Consider the following 17,940-nt stretch of genomic DNA (forward strand, 5'->3'; position numbering starts at 1 on the left):
CTCTCTTGCTTTTTCCATGATCCAGCGGATGTTGGCAATTTGATCTCTGGTTCCTCTGCCTTTTCTAAAACTAGCTTGAACATCTGGAAGTTCATGGTTCACGTATTGCTGAAGCCTAGCTTGGAGAATTTTGAGCATTACTTTACTAGCGTGTGAGATGAGTGCAATTGTGTGGTAGTTTGAGCATTCTTTGGCATTGCCTTTCTTTGGGATTGGAATGAAAACTGACCTTTTCCAGTCCTGTAGCCACTGCTGAGTTTTCCAAATTTGCTGTCATATTGAGTGCAGCACTTTCACGTCATCATCTTTCAGCATTTGAAATAGCTCAACTGGAATTCCATCACCTCCACTAGCTTTGTTCGTAGTGATGCTTTCTAAGGTCCGTGTTTTAGTCTTATGCACATAATAATTAGTACTTAGCTAAAAATTTGATTGGGGGCCCCCTTTAAATCTCCTGAACTCTTTCTCAATAAAACTCTCTCCTTTTTGGCATCCTGTCACATGATCTCTAATTACCTTGCCCTACTTGGATTCTTAGCTCTGTTTTCTCATCTCAGAGAGACTTCTGGGTTCCATCTAGGTTCCCTGTCCCTGAATCACAGCCTGGAAGCATTCTCCAGGTAGTCAGCAAGGAAAATCATATAGCTAACCTCATTTGTTTTCCGTCTTTTATAGATCCCTGTCCTGTGCTACCAATGGGCTAATGTGTTGAAAAGCACTGTTTTTAATTTTTTGATGCGTAAGAGTAAATCCAGTCTCTACTACTTCATTCTGTCCAGTCAGAATATTAGGCTGCAAATGTGTTGAGCACAACATCAATATCAAATTAAAGTCACCCAGTAAAACATTAGGAAAGGGAGGCGAGAAGTAGCTTCTAAGTTAAGTGCTCCATTTTCAATAAAAAGGAGTAAGTAACTGAATATTGGTAGATGACAGCAACGGGGAGAGATAGAGTGAGGTTAAGTTGGTAATATACATACCAGCGAGCAGGAGTTTTCTGAAGAGAATGCTGTCCCTACCTCCTAATTCTGAGGCTCTTGAAGTGGGGGAAAATGCAGCTTCTCCTTGAGAGGCTGATGGGAGCAAAATCCTCAATGAGATGAAAAGGAAAGGAGATGAAAGAAACGTTCAGTGAAGATGACAAAGGAGCTTCCTAATAAAAGAACAAAGTCCCTAAAATCACAACAGAAAAATTGAGATGGAAGAAGACTAGATACAGATGAAACATGGAAGGTGCTAGAGAAGATAGGTAGCCAGAAGACCTGTGCTCAGGGGAGCTTCCTCTTATTCAGGAGTGTGGAACATGATGGGTGCAACCAGCTCAAGGACTCCAACAGACTGAGTATAGTCATCATATCTCTGGTGGACTTTGGGCATCCAGGCATCCCAGAAGTCATAGGCAGCTCGCAAAGACTGTACTCTTTGCAAGGATCAGAGAGATAAAGTGACTTCTAGGACCTGACTGAGTCCCAGCAAGAAAGCTGCAGCCTCACCCAGAGGAACTGACATCTAGTCAGTAGCAAGTAGCCCAATCTAAGGGTAGAGAGTAAAGAGATGAGTGCTCATAGCGGTTCAGGAGCAGAGGAAGAGTACAGTCTTGCTAAAATCTGGCAAGAAACTTGACTCTAAGCTACCAGGTAGCCAAAGAAAAGAGTGAAACATCAATTACAAATTTACCTATATAAAGACCAAATATATATATATATATATTTAGGACAAATATATGCATGTGTGTTAAGTTGCTTCAGTCCTGTCCAATTCTGTGACCTTATGGACTATAGCCTTCCAGGCTCCTCTGCCCATGGGATTCTCCAGGCAAAAATATTGGAGTGGGTTGCAAGCCTTCCTTCAGGGGGTCTTCCCAACCCAGGGATTGAACTCAAGTCTCCTGCATCTTCTGCATTGGCAGGCAGATTCTTTACCACTGCGCCACCTAAGAAGCCATATTTGAAGGGTTCTTTCTAGTAATAATAAATGAAGAGGGCTCCATCATGAAACAGTAAGTCTCTATCACAGAAAATTCATGTCAGTCTATAGGGTTTAGCACACAAAGTGAGCTCTTCTATGTATGTATATACAAACATATATAAACATAAAATATATATAAACATAAATTATATGATCATACAGGTGTTATTGATGATATTGATATTTATAGACCATTCCTCACCTAAAATGTTAGGATGAAAAAACTTTAGCTAAAATCATAAAAGCCATTTCAATTAATCTTTGGAATAAGCAGAAAATATTATGAATAAGTGAAGAAATAGATTAAATATAAGTCAATTGACAATAAATTAGAATGAAAATGATATTATTGCTCAAGTTAAAGGGCAAAATGGAATTTACCATAGTTCATCAACTTAAAAATGTATATTTTTTTCAAACTTTATTATCTCTGAAATAAGACTGCCTCTTAAAATCAGTGAAATCTTACCACAGCTGTCAGCATGGCAGTGGTTTGGCTGAGATTACTTTTACCAGCTGTTCTAAAAGTGTGTCCCACCTGCAGCAGCAGCCTGGCCTGGGAACATGTTAGAAATGCAAATTTATAGGCCCCACCCCAGACTTAACTGCAGCGGAAAATGTGATTCAGGAATCTGTTTTAACAAGGCCTGCAGGTGAGTCCAATGTGCACTCAGGTTTTAGAACCACTTTCTTTCATGGTTGAAAGGACATTAAAGCACTAATACCAAACCTATAAACAGTTATCAGAGCTTGGAAGAAAATCTAGGGGACAATAATGAAGCGCCCTAAAACCCAAATGATTGTCTGGTGGGAAAGAGGATACATTAGACATGTTTAGGAGTATTCCCAAAGCTAAGCAGGCTCCACATAATTGTAAAGCCAGCCCAGGAGCCCTAAACAAATGGCTTTTAGTTTATTTACGGATTTCTTTTAGAAATGCTACATCATCATTGCACTTGATGGCACAGAGTGCATGTATGGAAAAACAGTAATAGCTGACTGAGTAAAAAAGAAATTTAGAAGAGTAAGACACTTAACTGTAAGGAAGCTTGAGACATACTGACATTATACATTATTTTTCATTTCATATATATATGAATGATAAGCTATAAAAAATGTTTAAGAGACTTTTAAATAATCTTTTTCAATAAGTTTAAAATTAAAATTCTAAGATATAAGAAAACATAGTATTAACTTAGTTGACAACCTTTTCTCTTTTGTAGTGTGTATGAAATAATTGTACATTACACAATCGGTGCTTCTTAGTTTGATGAAATATCATAATTCACAGAAGTATTATCCCCTACTTGTCAGGTACTTGTCTTTGCTGAGGACACTTTTTTTAGAAAAGGTTCACGTTTTATAAAATGATAGCCTCCTGCTTGGTTGGTTTCAGGGAGAAAATGGGCAGGGTCAGAGAAGGAAAAATGAAAATTCTTAGAGAAGTAAAACAAGTTTTCTAGATTTCAAAATGCTCCTATCACATTACAGTATACTAGAAAAGAGTCCAGCACATTGGCTGAAAGTATATGCTTTAATTTCTAATTGACCTCAGTTCAAATCCTGGCTCTATCATTAATTAGCTATGGGCTTTGGACAAATCACTGGACCTCTCTGAAACTCAATTTCCTCTCCTATAAAACAGGGATAATATTCATGGCTTTTGGGTGATAATAACTAAGGTAGATAATTCATAGGAAGTGCTTACAGAACACCTGGAGCATAATAAATACTCAGGGATTGAGAGCTAATATAATAATTGCTTGCAATCTGCAAAATAACCCCACTGTAGGCTGTTTTCAGGGCAGCTGCCCAAAGGGCTTCTGCCCAAAAGAACAACAAAAGGAAGTCATTGGTGACTAGCTTAACTGCTTGAACCTGCACAGGAAGGGTCAACGCAGCTTTTATTCTGATGAATGAAATTCTCCTCTCTGAGAAAAATTTCAGAAGCATCAAAACCTCCAGAAAGTAAGTCAATTAAAGAGTCTTTCTAATCACGTTACATTATCAAAATGAAAATACTTTTTCATTAGGGAAAAGCATTTCAGAGGTTGTAATTCTTATTGATGGTAAGGATCTTTGAAGAAAATGACTAGTAGTCAGAGACAGATATATTTCAAAGCGACTCATCCATCCCCAATAGAATCAACAAGGAAATTATTTTTCTTTCCTGAGCCACTGTCCAGATCATCACACACACACACACACACACACACACACGCACACACACACACACAAAACTTGCATTGAATCCTCAGAGAGCCTTTCCCTTGATAAATAATGTAGGCACAGAAAGATAAAGAGAGCATCTGGAAAGAGTGATGTCACACAGGTTTAGAATTTATTCTTTTCCTCTGTAGAATGTTGAACACTGTCATGAGGTTGGGAGCTCAAGAGTTGTGGGCTCTGATCTGAAAGACAGGAAGCATACAACCGTTTATCCAAATGATACTGCTTCTTGAATCTTTTGCTTTAATTATTGATCTAATAGACTCTCTGAACTATAATTTGAAGTCGATGAAGTCTAAAAGAAACCTGCTTAAATAAAGTACACTCATGCACAATAGAGGATAGATAGATATAAGTACCCACTGTCCCTTTTAGTGAGTGTTACTAGGTTTGTAGATTTTCTGGAATGAATTTTTATTTCAATCCAATTTCCCCTTTTATACTATTTCCTATTTTGTTTCCCCATTCTCTCTGATTAATAGTGAAATAGCAGTCATTATGGAAAAATAATTTCAATATAAATTTAAACCATCATGAAAAGTATACTCCCCAGAATGTTATCATATTTCAAAGTCAAATACAGACATATTTGAGAGATACAGTGTTTTGGGATAATGACACCACTGAAGATGAAGCTGATAATGCTGGGAAATGAAGTGCTAGCTGCTCAGGCATGTCCAACTCTTTGAGACCCCATGGACTGTAGCTCACCAGTTTCCTCTGTCCGTGGAATTCTCCAGGCAAGAATACTGAAGTGGGTAGCCATTTCCTTCTCCAGGGGATCTTCCAGATCCAGGGATCGAACCCAACCCAGGTCTGCTGCATTGCGGGCAAACTCTTCACCTGAGTCACCAGGGCTTATCCTATACTACAGTGATATTAAAGAATGAAGTTATTTTCCTAGTCTAAGGCGAGGTTTGGATGTGCCTATATCTTTCATGGTATCAACCAAGGTCTCACCTAAGGTTGTCAGGTTCAAAAACTTGTTTTAATTGTTCCATTAAGAATGACCATGTGCTCAGTGTCTGACTCATGTTAACCAAACTCATAAGTGGTTGATACAATGAGCGCATCTTTCCAGTGTGAGGAACTGGTACAGTGGCCCTATTTTCTGTGTTAAAGTACTTTACTGACAGAACAATTATCAGGAACATTGTTTCTACATTATGGAATCAGGGCAAGGATAATTGGATGACACAGAGGTATTTCACATCTCCACAGTGCCTTGTCCAATGTGAATAAATGTCTATTAAATTAAAGCTATTGTATTTTATCCAAAGTATAGTCTACCCAAGAACTATCTGCTGACCAGGACAAAAATTTCTGTGTCCCATACACCTTCCTTTGCAAGTTTTAGGGCAGTATTTGGATACAGGTTGGTTTCTGGTTTGATTAGGTTCATATTTACAAACTATCTGCCAGTGAAATTCATCTCTGTTGATGCCTGATACATCTATGTGCTATATATTTTACTAGTTTCAAAATATTACCTTCTCCCAACTTTGCTTCAAAATTTGATTCAGATATATTATATCATGGAGAAGGGCACTGCAACCCACTCCAGTATTCTTGTCTAGAGAATCCCATGGGCAGAGGAGCTTGGCAGGTTACAGTCCATGGGGTCGCAAAGAGTTGGACATGACTGAAGCAACTGAGCACATACCATATCATATTCTGACTATGCACAGAATCTTAGGTCTGTTCTTATAGGAAGGGACCTATTTTAAGGAACACTGGATCTGACTTCTCACCTTATGTTTGAATCCTCTGTCATTTTGGTATAATAGATCATTTGGATATTATTTGTGTATATTAACCAAAAGTCATCATTATGATCTGATATTTCAACTGGACATAAAACCTAACAAACTTGCAAACTCTCTTTAAAATTAATTTGTTTCAAATGACATCATCAGGAAGTTTCTCTTTGGTTAAATGAGAGAAAAACAAAAGAGTTTCTTTTCAGCTACCTGTCTTAATATGGTTTCCTGGTTTCAGCAGCTGTTCTAAAATGAAAAGTGTCCTGCTGCCAATATTTTCTCCCTGAAACTAACTGCTTTTGATGAGGATGTGAGCACCGATGTTTGAACCCGCACTGACCCCCATAAGTCAGGCAGGCTGGTCAACTTATTAGGTCCTGAGGGAAGTTTGGATTAGGGATAAGCAATACAGATAAACCAGAATACAAGTCTGTGTCCAGAGAGGAGCTAAAGTGATCATATGCCAACAGCCCGGTCCTAGAGCTCCCTGCCTGAAGGGTCACCTAAGAGACCTTGGAAATGGAACACATCAGTTCAAGGAAGAAGTACTTAGATGCTGGACATATGGATTATTTAGAACCACTTTGATTTCTTAGATTGACGTGCTGTTACAGAAGATAGACGTGAATGCAGATGAAAAGGCAGATGAAAGTTATCAAAATCAGAAACCCATTGCTCAGTGGGAGAGAAGAAAAAGACAGGGGGTGTTTGGATGCAGAAATATTGCTTACTCTCTTGCTCTCTATTTTCTCTCTAGTCCCAATGAAAGAAAGTACTTTGAAGAATCAAAAAAGGGGACGATGCAACCATATTTAACATGTATCTGACTCTTTGGAATACTAACAAGGGAAGCTATAAGTTACACAAAGTAGTTACTACATCAAATAACATTGAACAGTGTGTTTTAACATAATATATACATATTGGGCAGTTTCTATTAACTTGAGCAGTGCTGAGTACTGGAGGTATAAAAATAAATACAGCCTGTTTCCTCTCTTAAAGGAGATAATGGTCTAGAAAGGGAAGAAACAGATGATTATACCATGGTGGAATACAGGAAAGAGTGGAATGTTTCCCAGGGGGCATAGTCAAGTCAGACACAACTTAGTGACTAAACAGCAGCAGGAGGATTAAGATACAGTGTTCTACAAATCCAGAAGCTGACTTAGCTTGGATGGGATCTGAGAAGGGGATTTATGGAAAATGTGATGTAAGGCTTCTTCCTCCAACTTAAAAAAAAAAAACAACAATAACTTTATTCTTTAAAACAATTTTAGATTCACAGGAAAAATGCAAACATAGTACAGAGTTCTCACACCTCTTGTACCCAATATCCTTTATTACTGACATCTTACATTGTATGATATGTGTGTGTGTGTGTATGTGTGTGTGAGTGAATATGTGTGTGTGTATGTGAGTATGTGTATCTAACCACTAAGTCATGTCTGAATCTTTGCAACTCCATGGACTGTAGCCCATCAGGCTTCTCTGTCCATGGGATTTCCCAGGCAAGAATACTAGAGGGGGTAGTCATTCCCTTCTCCAGGGGATCTTTTCCACCCAGGTATTCTGCAATACAAGCAGATTTTTTACCACTGAGCCACTAGTGAAGCCCAAAATCTTACACTGGCATAGTGCATTTGTTAAAATCAATGATCTAACACTGATGTATTAAGTAAAGTCCATAATTTATTAAGATTTTCACAGTTTTTCCAAACATCCTTTTGCTGTTCCAGGATCCCATCTAGAATATGACACTGCATTTAGTTGTCATATATCCTTAAGCTACCTTTTTTTTTTTTTTTGGAAACATTTGAGTTAATTTTTTATTATATTTTGAGGAATTTTATGTTTGTTTAAATAGAGTTCTCTTACCAATTAAATCTGTAAATACCATCTGAAGGTAGAGAATAGTATATCTATAATGTACCTATATAGACTTATAGACAGACATAACCAAAGATCTCATAGAACTCATTTTAAAACTTCAGTCATAGATCAGGTACAATACAAAATTCACTAGTTTATAAATAACAGTTGGAATAAACTAAGTTTACTCACTCAGATGGCTAAAGTCTTTTATTATTTGTAAAGAACTGTTTTAAGATCTGTATTTGTCCTTGACAAGCAATTTTAAAGGAGGCTGCAATTTAGATTTGGATAAGAGAGTTCTCCTAACAGTTTGTGTTTAGAAAGCTTTCTATCCCTCTTTTTTAAATTTCAGATTCTAGTGATTGAGTTAATCAAGACTCATTCTCAGGGACTGCAGGCTGTATTTACATTTCAAAGACACGATAAGATTCATAAATTTAAGGAACAGAGAAAAAAAATGTCCTAGGAGTTTTGGAGTACATTTATCTATTATCATAAGTCTTAGGATGATTATTATTTAAGCTTTCTTCTTTTCTTAAGTATGGTACACTTTTGCACCAATATCCTGATTTTTATAATATCTACAAGCATTTGGGAGGAATAGGTGACATTTTGGGACTGGCAAAGATAAATGCTGCTGCTGCTAAGTCGCTTCAGTCCAACTTCAGTATGCGACGCTTCAGTGTCCTACTCTATGCGACCCCATAGATGGCAGCCCACCAGGCTCCCCTGTCCCTGGGGTTCTCCAGGCAAGAACACTGGAGTGGGTTGCCATTTCCTTCTCCAATGCATGAAAGTGAAGTTGCTCAGTAGTATCTGACTCTTAGCAGCCCCATGGACTGCAGCCCACCAGGCTCCTCCGTCCGTGGGATTTTCCAGGCAAGAATACTGGAGTGGGGTGCCATTGCCTTCACTGACTTATTTCTAGAGTTATATTTTTGGTTCTGTTCCTTAGGCTACTCTTATCTCTGAGTTTCTCACACTTCCCTCCTTTTTTGATGACCTTGAAATTTTCTAGATTTATTGGTCACTTATAAAATGCCCCTCTATTGTGATTTGTTTAATGTTTTTTCTTATTATTAGACTGGTATTATAGATTTTTGAGAGAAGGACAAGAATTAAAATGTCATTTTTATCACATCATGTCAAAGGTCTTACAGTCAACATAATGTATCACTGTTAATGTTGACTGACCACCAGATCACCTGGCTGAGGTACTTTTTGTCTGGTTTCTCCCTTGTAAAGTGCACCCCCATAAAGCACACCCCAACCCTCAGTCCATTTCCATTCTGTGCTCTTTGAAAGGAAGTTACTTTTCACAGCCTATGCTTAAGTGACATGAAATTATGTTCCCCTTCTTGATACAGTATCTATATAAATTATTTAAAATTTTTCTGCACAGGCAATATATTTCTTCCATTTATTTAGCTATTCAATCATTTATTTATATCATGAATATTTTGTGTACTTTGGGTTTTACTCTATTTTCTTTATTTTGTTCTTCAAATTAAATTGTTCCAGTCTTGGTCACTGGACACTCTATCAGTTGGCTCCTATGTCACCTTAACATAATCTCATCATTGTGGAATATGTTCTTTTTTGAGTACTTTCTTATTTTCTAAAATTCCAAGATGCTCCAAGGCTCATTTGGTACATTTTCTGGCCACTCTTTTATCTTTCAAAAGATAAGTATAGTCAGTTCTTCTATAAAGCTTATTTTGACAATATGAATTTGTTTCAGCATGATTAATATATTGGGGAATAATTTGAGCATGACACCAATTGAGTACTTGCTTATTCATGAGAACCATTAAGGAAACATATAAATGTGCAGTCTACTAAAATGAGCTTCATAAAAATAACAAAATGAACAGGTACAAATACTTCAAACATCCAACAGCTTCCTCAGTTCACTGAGGGTGTTAAAAGCCACATATGGTGTTACAACTTTCCTTCTGATTTCACATAACCCTCTTTCTACCACTTCACAATAATTCACAGGCTAGAGTTCTTTTGCTGCACTTCAACAAGCAAGTTTCAGGGCTTTTTCAAGATGAAGTTCCATATTTATTGCCGCATTTGTATTTCTCTTACCCATTCAAGGTGTATAAAACTGTTTTTCTTAGGGTTCTATCTTATTTTTACATGCGTCACCAGCAAGTTTTTGAGTGCTGTGCTCCTAACATTATTTTGGTGGAGGTGAAAGGTTGGTGTTATTGTGCACTTTTGCTCAGTGTATTGATTTCAGGAATATACATGTCATGGAATAGCAGAACAGACTATAGGAGTTATTGAATGAAAAGAGGAGAAGAAGTTTTGGAGCAGAGAAGGCATGCAGCTATGGAAAAAAAAAATCTATATAGGTGGTACACTTTACCTCATTTTATGTTGTTGGAGCATAAAAGGAGATGGTGAGTTGAGACCGGAAGAATAAATAGGAACAAAAACAAGTGCAAGCATTTGTTATGATAAATTTGGACACTAATACTCTATCTGTTAGGATGTCCTCAAAAAGTTATGAGTATTTCAGTGACATATACAAACGTGCATTTTATGTAGATTCAGGCCACTAGGAAGAGCATGGACTGGAAATGGGCAAGGATCTAGGTTAGTAGACCAGCAGGCTTTTGTCATATGATTAAGGCCCAGAATCTGGCAGTAGTATCTGGAATGAACTGAAATAGAAAGACTGGTAGAATATTTGGGAGATACAGTAAGAGAGATGGGTAATTTTTGAACATAGTGGATGTGAGTGAAAGGCAGTTAGGGGTGGTGAGGAACAATAGAAATGTCCTAGATTTCATCACTGAACACAGTGATGGATGGTCATAACACTAACTGCAATCGAAAACATAACAAGAGGGAAAATCTCACAGGGGTCTGGAGAAGAAGATAGGATTGGTGGACTGGAGTTAATAAGTCTGGTATGGGACAACTTCAGACAAACAACACTGTGTGATATGCACCTATGTAAGTTCATAGGTGTTTTTACTTATTATAAATTCAGAATATAGCCTGTATATTCCTAGGTTTGGAAAAGAATATTTAAGAAATAAATGTGATGTCTTTGTTTTGTGTTTTGCTATCTTTTCTCCTTCTCATCTTTTAAAAGTTAGCTAAAATTCACCTCTTCAGAGAGAGCTTCTTTGACTAAGTCCTCAGAAGCTGACACTAGGACAAGAATATGCAAGCGATTATTTAGAAAATTATAAAGGGAGTGAGAGAGTTGGAACAGAGATGGACCGAAACCAGGCAAAGCTGTCATCTCAGGAAAAAGGTCCTAAGGAAGGTTGCTTCCCCCAGGGGAACTCAGGAGTGTAAATTGTATAATATCTCAGATTGTTTCATCCCAAGGCAAGAAGGCTGGCCTTTCATAATCCCCAACTTGACAGTTATTGGTTAACCATTCCCGCGGGATGAAAATTTGCAGACATTTTTGGCTGTAAACTGTGCCCAGGGCAAAGCAGTTCCAGAGCCAAGGACAGGCCTCTAAACTGAGCTGCTAGTATGCTATTCACACACTGAAGGAGACCAAAGCCAGAAATAGGAAAGTAAAAATTGCATTGAAGGTGATCTGGGTAGAGCATAGACTCAGGGCTCAGCAAAATGGACTTTCAAACAAAATCCAGCTTGGTGCCTGTTGTTAATGTCATTGTGGTATAATTTATATGCTATAAGATTTGGTTGTTTAAAGTGTACAATTTTTAGCAAATTTACAGATTTGTGCAGCCATCACCATAATTTAATTTTAGAGCATTTTCATTACACCAGAAAGAGAGCTTGCACCATTAGCTGTCACTCCTCATTGCCTCCTCATCTGCCCCAGGTTCAAGGCAACCACTAATTTACTTTGTGTCTCTATGGATTTGCTTATTCTGAACATTTTATATAAATTAGCTGGCACATTATGTGGTCTTTCATCCATGTTGCAGCACGTATAAGTATTCTATTCCTTTTTATAGCTGAATAATATTCCTTTGCATGAATATATCATCTTTTGTTTATCTGTTCACCAGTTAATGGGCATTTAGGTTATTTCCATTTTTTTAGATGGAAATAATGATGTTATGAACAGCTGTGCTCAAGTTTTTGCATGGGCATATGTGTTCTTTCCATTTTTCCTATCTTTATTGAGATATAATTGATGTATAAGAGTGGATAAGTTTAAGATGTACAAAGTGTTGACTGGATACACAAATATATTACAAAATTATTATCACAATAGTGTTAGCCAACCTCCATCATATTACATGATTACCATTTCTTTATGTAGTGAGAATATTCAAGATTTACTCTCTTAGCAAATTTTAAGTATATAATACAGCATTATTAACATCACGCTGTAAATTAGATTCCCAGAACTCATTTGCTTTCTAACTGGACATTATAATCCAACTCCACATTTTCCCTATACCCAGCATTTGATAACTGCCATTCTACTTGTTATTTCTACAAGTTTGGCTTTTGTAAATTATGCATGTAAGTGATATCATACAGTTTTTCTCTTTCTCTGCCACATTTATTTCACTTAGCATCATGCCCTCAGGGGCTTCCCTGATAGCTCAAACAGTAAAGAATCTGCCTGCAATGAAGGAGACCCAGGTTTGAGCCCTGGATTGGGAAGATGTCCTGGAGAAGGAAATGGCAACCCACTCCAGTAATCTTGCCTGGAGATTTCCATGGACAGAGGAGCCTGGTGAGCTATAGTCCACGGGGTCGTAAAGAGTCAGACACCACTGAGTGACTAACACTCAAAAACCTGCCCTCAGATGACAGGATCTTTTTTTGTTGTGGCTGAATAATATTCCATTGTATACGTATACCACAACTTCTTTATCCATTCATCTGTTGAAGAACATTTCATTTGTTGTTTTCATATCTTGGGTATTGTTAATAATGCTGCAGTGAATATGGTAGTACAGATATTTCTTTGAGATTCTGTTTTCACTTCCCTTGGATATATATCCAGAACTGGACTGCTAGATCATATAGCAGTTTTATTTAAAATGTTTGAGGAACCTCCATACTGTTTTCTATAGAAGTTGTGTGAATTTCATGGACAAATTTTTTTTTTCTCTTGGGTAGATACCTTGGAGTAAAATTAATAATTATATGTTTTACATTTTGAGGAACACCAGACTAATTTTCAAATTGGCTTCACAATTTTACATTCCCATCAGTAAGACATGAAGTTTCCAACTTCTCCATATCCTTGTCAGCACTTGTTATTGTCTGTCTTTTTAATTACAGCCATTCTAGTGAGTGTAAAGTGACATCTCATTGTGGTTTTGGTTTTTATTTCCCTAATGACTAATGATGTGGAGCATCAGTTCATGTGTTATTTGCCATTTGTATGTCTTCTTTGGAGAAATGTCTATCTAAATCCTTTGCCTACTTTTTAATTGGGTTATCTGCTTCATGTTTTTTAAACAAAATTTTATTGTAACACAGCTACACTCATTTGTATATTTAGTGTCTATGGCTGTTTTTGTACTACAGTGGGAGAGTTGAATGGTTGCAGCAGAACCATACGGCCCATGAAACTAAAATATTTACTATCTGGCCCTTTATGGAAATAAGTCCCATCTCCCCTGCCCCCATCTCAGGAATGTGTGTGACAGTGCATAGAAGGTAAGGAGGGAGCTGCCCTTTTACCTCTTGCCAGTGAAGGAGGTTTAATGGGAATACTTGGAACTGCTTTCCCAGAATTCACTAGGACACAGGGTATGAGAGTGCTTCCTGATGTGCAGATGTGGGGTGAACTAATTCTCACTCAAGAAAGTCACCTACATGGGGTAGATTGACTTCAACAGGAAGAGGGCAGAAAATAGCACCAGATTCCCAGAGGCTGAGGAAGGAGTCACCATCCTGGAACAGAGCTGCAACTACTAGGGTCAGACACTGTGGGAGAGAGTAAACAGGGCACCCCCAATAGTCAATCATCACTCTTTCCGAAGAGAATCAGCTTCAGTCACCTCCCTAGCCCAGAAAGTGATAAATCACTTACCTAGCCTTGTACAAACTCTCCCACCCAGTTCTTTTCCTCGCCCACCCTCTCCATCCACACAGATGGTATGCAAATTACCACCAACTAGAAATGTGGTGTTGGAGAAGACTCTTGAGAGTCCCTTGGACTGCACGGAGATCCAACAAATCCATTCTGAAGGAGATCAGCCCTGGGATTTCTTTGGAAGGAATGATGCTAAAGCTGAAACTCCAGTACTTTGGCCACCTCATGCGAAGAGTTGACTCATTGGAAAAGACTCTGATGCTGGGAGGGATTGTGGGCAGGAGGAGAAGGGGATGACCGAGGATGAGATGGCTGGATGGCATCATTGACTTTACGGATGTGAGTCTGAGTGAACTCTGGGAGTTGGTGATGGACAGGGAGGCCTGGCATGCTGCGATCCATGGGTCGCAAAGAGTCAGACACAACTGAGTGACTGAACTGAACTGAAGAGATGGTAAACTCAGTTGGTAAAGAATCTGCCTGCAATGCAGGAGACCCTGGTTCAATCCCTGGGTTGGGAAGATCCCCTGAAGAAGGGAAAGGCTACCCACTCCAGTATTCTGGCCTAGAGAATTCCACGGACTATATAGTATATGGGGTTGCAAAGAGTCGGACACGACTGAGTGACTTTCACTTTCAGAGATGGTAAAGAATCCACCTGCAGTGCAGGATATCCAGGTTTGATCCCTGGGTCAGAAAGATCCCCTGGAGAAGGGAATGGCAACCCATTCCAGCATTCTTGTCTGGAGAATTCCATGGACATAGGAGCCTGGCAGGCTAGGCTCCACCAGGGGATGCAAAGAGACACCACTGAGAGACTAACACAAGCACTAGAGCTGGGAACAAAGTGAGTAGAGTGGGAAGCCCACCCTCCCCTCACCCACTTCATGTATTCAGGCAGCAGCTGGCCCCAGGGCAGGGACCATTACTTGCATTTGGAGATATTACTACATGATTCTGGACAAATTTTCTGAACTGAGGTAGCATTTGTGACTTGAAGGTATTCCAGGTTTCTCTGTTACCTTAGTGAAAGGTGACAATCACTCAGTTGTGTCCAACTCTTTGCGAACCCATGGACTGTCCATGGAATTCTCCAGTCCAGAATACTGGAGTGGGTAGCCTTTCCCTTCTCCAGGGGATCTTCCAAACCCAGGGATCAAATCCAAATCTCCCACATTGCAGGCAGATTCTTTACTAGCTGAGCCACAAGGGAGGCCCAAGAACATTGGAGTTCTCCAGGGGATCCCTTCTCCAGGGGATCTTCCTGACCCAGGAACTGAACTGGGGTCTCCCGCATTACCTTAGACTGAACTTCAAAATCTAGAACTTGCCTGAGTTTCTTCTGGGGGCAGGGACTGACTACTCACATTGAGGAAAGACTAAGTAATGCAGTGGGAAAAGAAAGCAGTAAAGTTATCTTTTGACTATATCAGAAGTTATGTTTGTTCAACATACTTGTCACACACATATGTGAGACTTTCACTTGAGACGACATACAAATGTTTGCCAAATAGGCTAAAGACCACTTGGTACTTAACTTTTGTTTCATGTAGGAAGTCCATGGCTCAGTTGGTATTCTAATTGTATATAACCTCTCTATATATTTTGATGATCATGCAACAGGACACATACTGTTTTGTTAGATCAGATGCCACCACTTTCAGGAGGTCTTCCTTGAGCACCTCTCAACCCTTACCCTGTTTCATGTCAGGTCAGTTTCTCCTCATATTATTGAAGTACCCAGGATCTCCTCTTATCAGAGTTCCCACAGTTCGCAACGTAGTCTATTTTCTTGTCTGTCTTTGCTGCCAGTCACAGAATCCCCCGAGGGAAGAGAGCACATCTTCTTTACTGATATATCAGAGCATAGTGCTGACAAAGAGTAAATGCATTCAATCAATGTTGTTTAAAACAAATATTGCCTAACAAGGGCTTTCCTGGTTGCTCAGACAGTAAAGAATTTGCCCACAATGAGGAAGACCTGGGTTCAATCCCTGGGTCAGGAAGATCCCCTGGAGAAGAGAATAGCAACCCACTCCAGGATTCTTGCCTGGAGAATTACATGGACAGAGGAGCCTGGCAAGCTACAGTCCATGGGGTCATAAAGAGTTAGACATGATTGAGTGACTAACACATACACACACATTGTTTAATAAATTCATTTATGTCAAATGGGGTTTGATTAGCTACAGACACTGGCTTACCCCGACAAATGTCCCTTAACCATAATGCAGCCCAAGAAAGAAAGAGTGAGGAAATGGGGACCAAGTAGCAAAAATCCACTCCTTTTCCTAGTAAGTCAGAAAGCGGCTCATTAGAATCCTCTTCATAGTGAATCGACAGATGATGGATCAGCATACTTCAAATTCCATTGAAAGTCACACGAAAGCCTTTTCCTCCTTTAGCTGCTTCTGTATTTCTGATGTGAAGTTGGATAAAGCAACTTCTCTCTGTGCCTTTGAGCAGCTTTAATTGATGTGGATCACTGACCAATTGATGTGGATGCAGCAATCAGTATCAACTGGAAGGTAGCTGAAGTAAGAGGATCAGCCATGCTGCAGTCTGGTTTGCCAACCCCATATAGCTAGAGCCTGGACAATTGATCTTTGCTGCTTTAAATGATCAAACTGCAACCTATTCAAGATGCATATGGTTTCAAAGGCTCCCAAATGCTGATGTTGGACACTGCTAAAAGGGGAATAATGAGCCTAGCACCATTAAAGTTGGAGTCAATTAGCAGAGTCAGGAGACTGACAATGTGTGTTTCTAAGTATAATTTGCATCCTTTGTATCTATAATAAAACCTTAGTGATTTTCCTGTAGCTTGATCATTCCCTGAGGAGTCACATTTGCGGTTTGGTGGAATAGTGTGGGGTGACATGAGCAATACCATGAAGTTACTGCCCCTATAGGTTTAATGCCATCCCTAAACTTTTACCATTCAAGCTTCCAAGCTAAGAACTGCTTTTTCTGAGCCAGCTTTCCCAGGGTGTATTCAGTTCAGTTCAGTTCAGTCACTCAATCGTGTCCGACTTTTTGCGACCCCATGAATCGCAGCATGCCAGGCCTCCCTGTCCATAACCAACTCCCAGAGTTGACTCAGACTCACGTCCATCGAGTCGGTGATGCCATCCAGCCATCTCATCCTCTGTCGTCCCCTTCTCCTCCTGCCCCCAATCCCTCCCAGCATCAGAGTCTTTTCCAATGAGTCAACTCTTCACATGAGGTGGCAAAGTACTGGAGCTTCAGCTTCAGCATCATTCCTTCCAAAGAAATCCCAGGGCTGATCTCATTCAGAATGGACTGGTTGGATCTCCTTGCAGTCCAAGGGACTCTCAAGAGTCTTCTCCAACACCACAGTTCAAAAGCATCAATTCTTTGGCACTCAGCCTTCTTCACAGTCCAACTCTCACATCCATACATGACCACAGGAAAAACCATAGCCTTGACTAGACGGACCTTAGTCGGCAAAGTAATGTCTCTGCTTTTGAATATTACAGACATACTATTTCTACAGGAAGCAGATATATTATTTGAGCACAAAAAGTTCACATGGCCAAATAAATGTGAGAAACCCTCTACTAGATAAGGAAGTCTCTTGTCTTCAGAACTTTTCCAAGTCAATATGTATTGCGTACATTCATGCCAATTCACTTTGGTCGTGTCTGACTGTGTGAGACCCTATAGACTGTAGCCTGACAGGCTCCTCTGTCCATGGGATTCTCCAGGGAAGAATAATGGAATGGGTTTCCATGCCCTCCTCCAGGGGATTTTGCCGACCCAGGGATCGAACCAGCATCTCTTATAGCTCCTGCATTGGCATGGAGGTTCTTTACCACTAGCACCACTTGGAGAGACCTAATGTGTATCATGTACTATTAATTTTGTGTGTGTGTGTGTGTGTAATATATATATGCACAAAATTCATGGTACCTAATATATATATTAATGTGTTATGTTACATATTAATATAAGTGCTGTAGTTCATGGGGTCGTAAGTTGGATACAACTTAGCAAGTGAAAAACAATTATATATAATAATATGTAATATATATACTAAGAATTTCCAAGGGAGGAATGGTAAATAAACATTTCACCAAT

The 17,940-nt window shown here is 39.2% G+C and overlaps 1 long non-coding RNA gene across 1 annotated transcript in view; it reads right to left on the reverse strand.

The window, feature by feature from the left end:
* Window positions 1–4,324: 4,324 nt before the first annotated feature.
* LOC138444169 (uncharacterized) overlaps window positions 4,325–17,940 on the reverse strand; it is a 34,802-nt gene continuing 21,186 nt past the window's right edge. The window contains exons 2-3 of the long non-coding RNA XR_011258401.1: window positions 4,909–5,065; window positions 4,325–4,379 (exon numbers count right to left, since the gene is read on the reverse strand). This is a non-coding gene — a long non-coding RNA (uncharacterized lncRNA). The remainder of the gene's footprint in view (window positions 4,380–4,908; window positions 5,066–17,940) is intronic.

This window comes from Ovis canadensis, chromosome 7, assembly GCF_042477335.2.
Source record: "Ovis canadensis isolate MfBH-ARS-UI-01 breed Bighorn chromosome 7, ARS-UI_OviCan_v2, whole genome shotgun sequence".
In the NCBI taxonomy this organism is placed as follows: domain Eukaryota; kingdom Metazoa; phylum Chordata; class Mammalia; order Artiodactyla; family Bovidae; genus Ovis; species Ovis canadensis.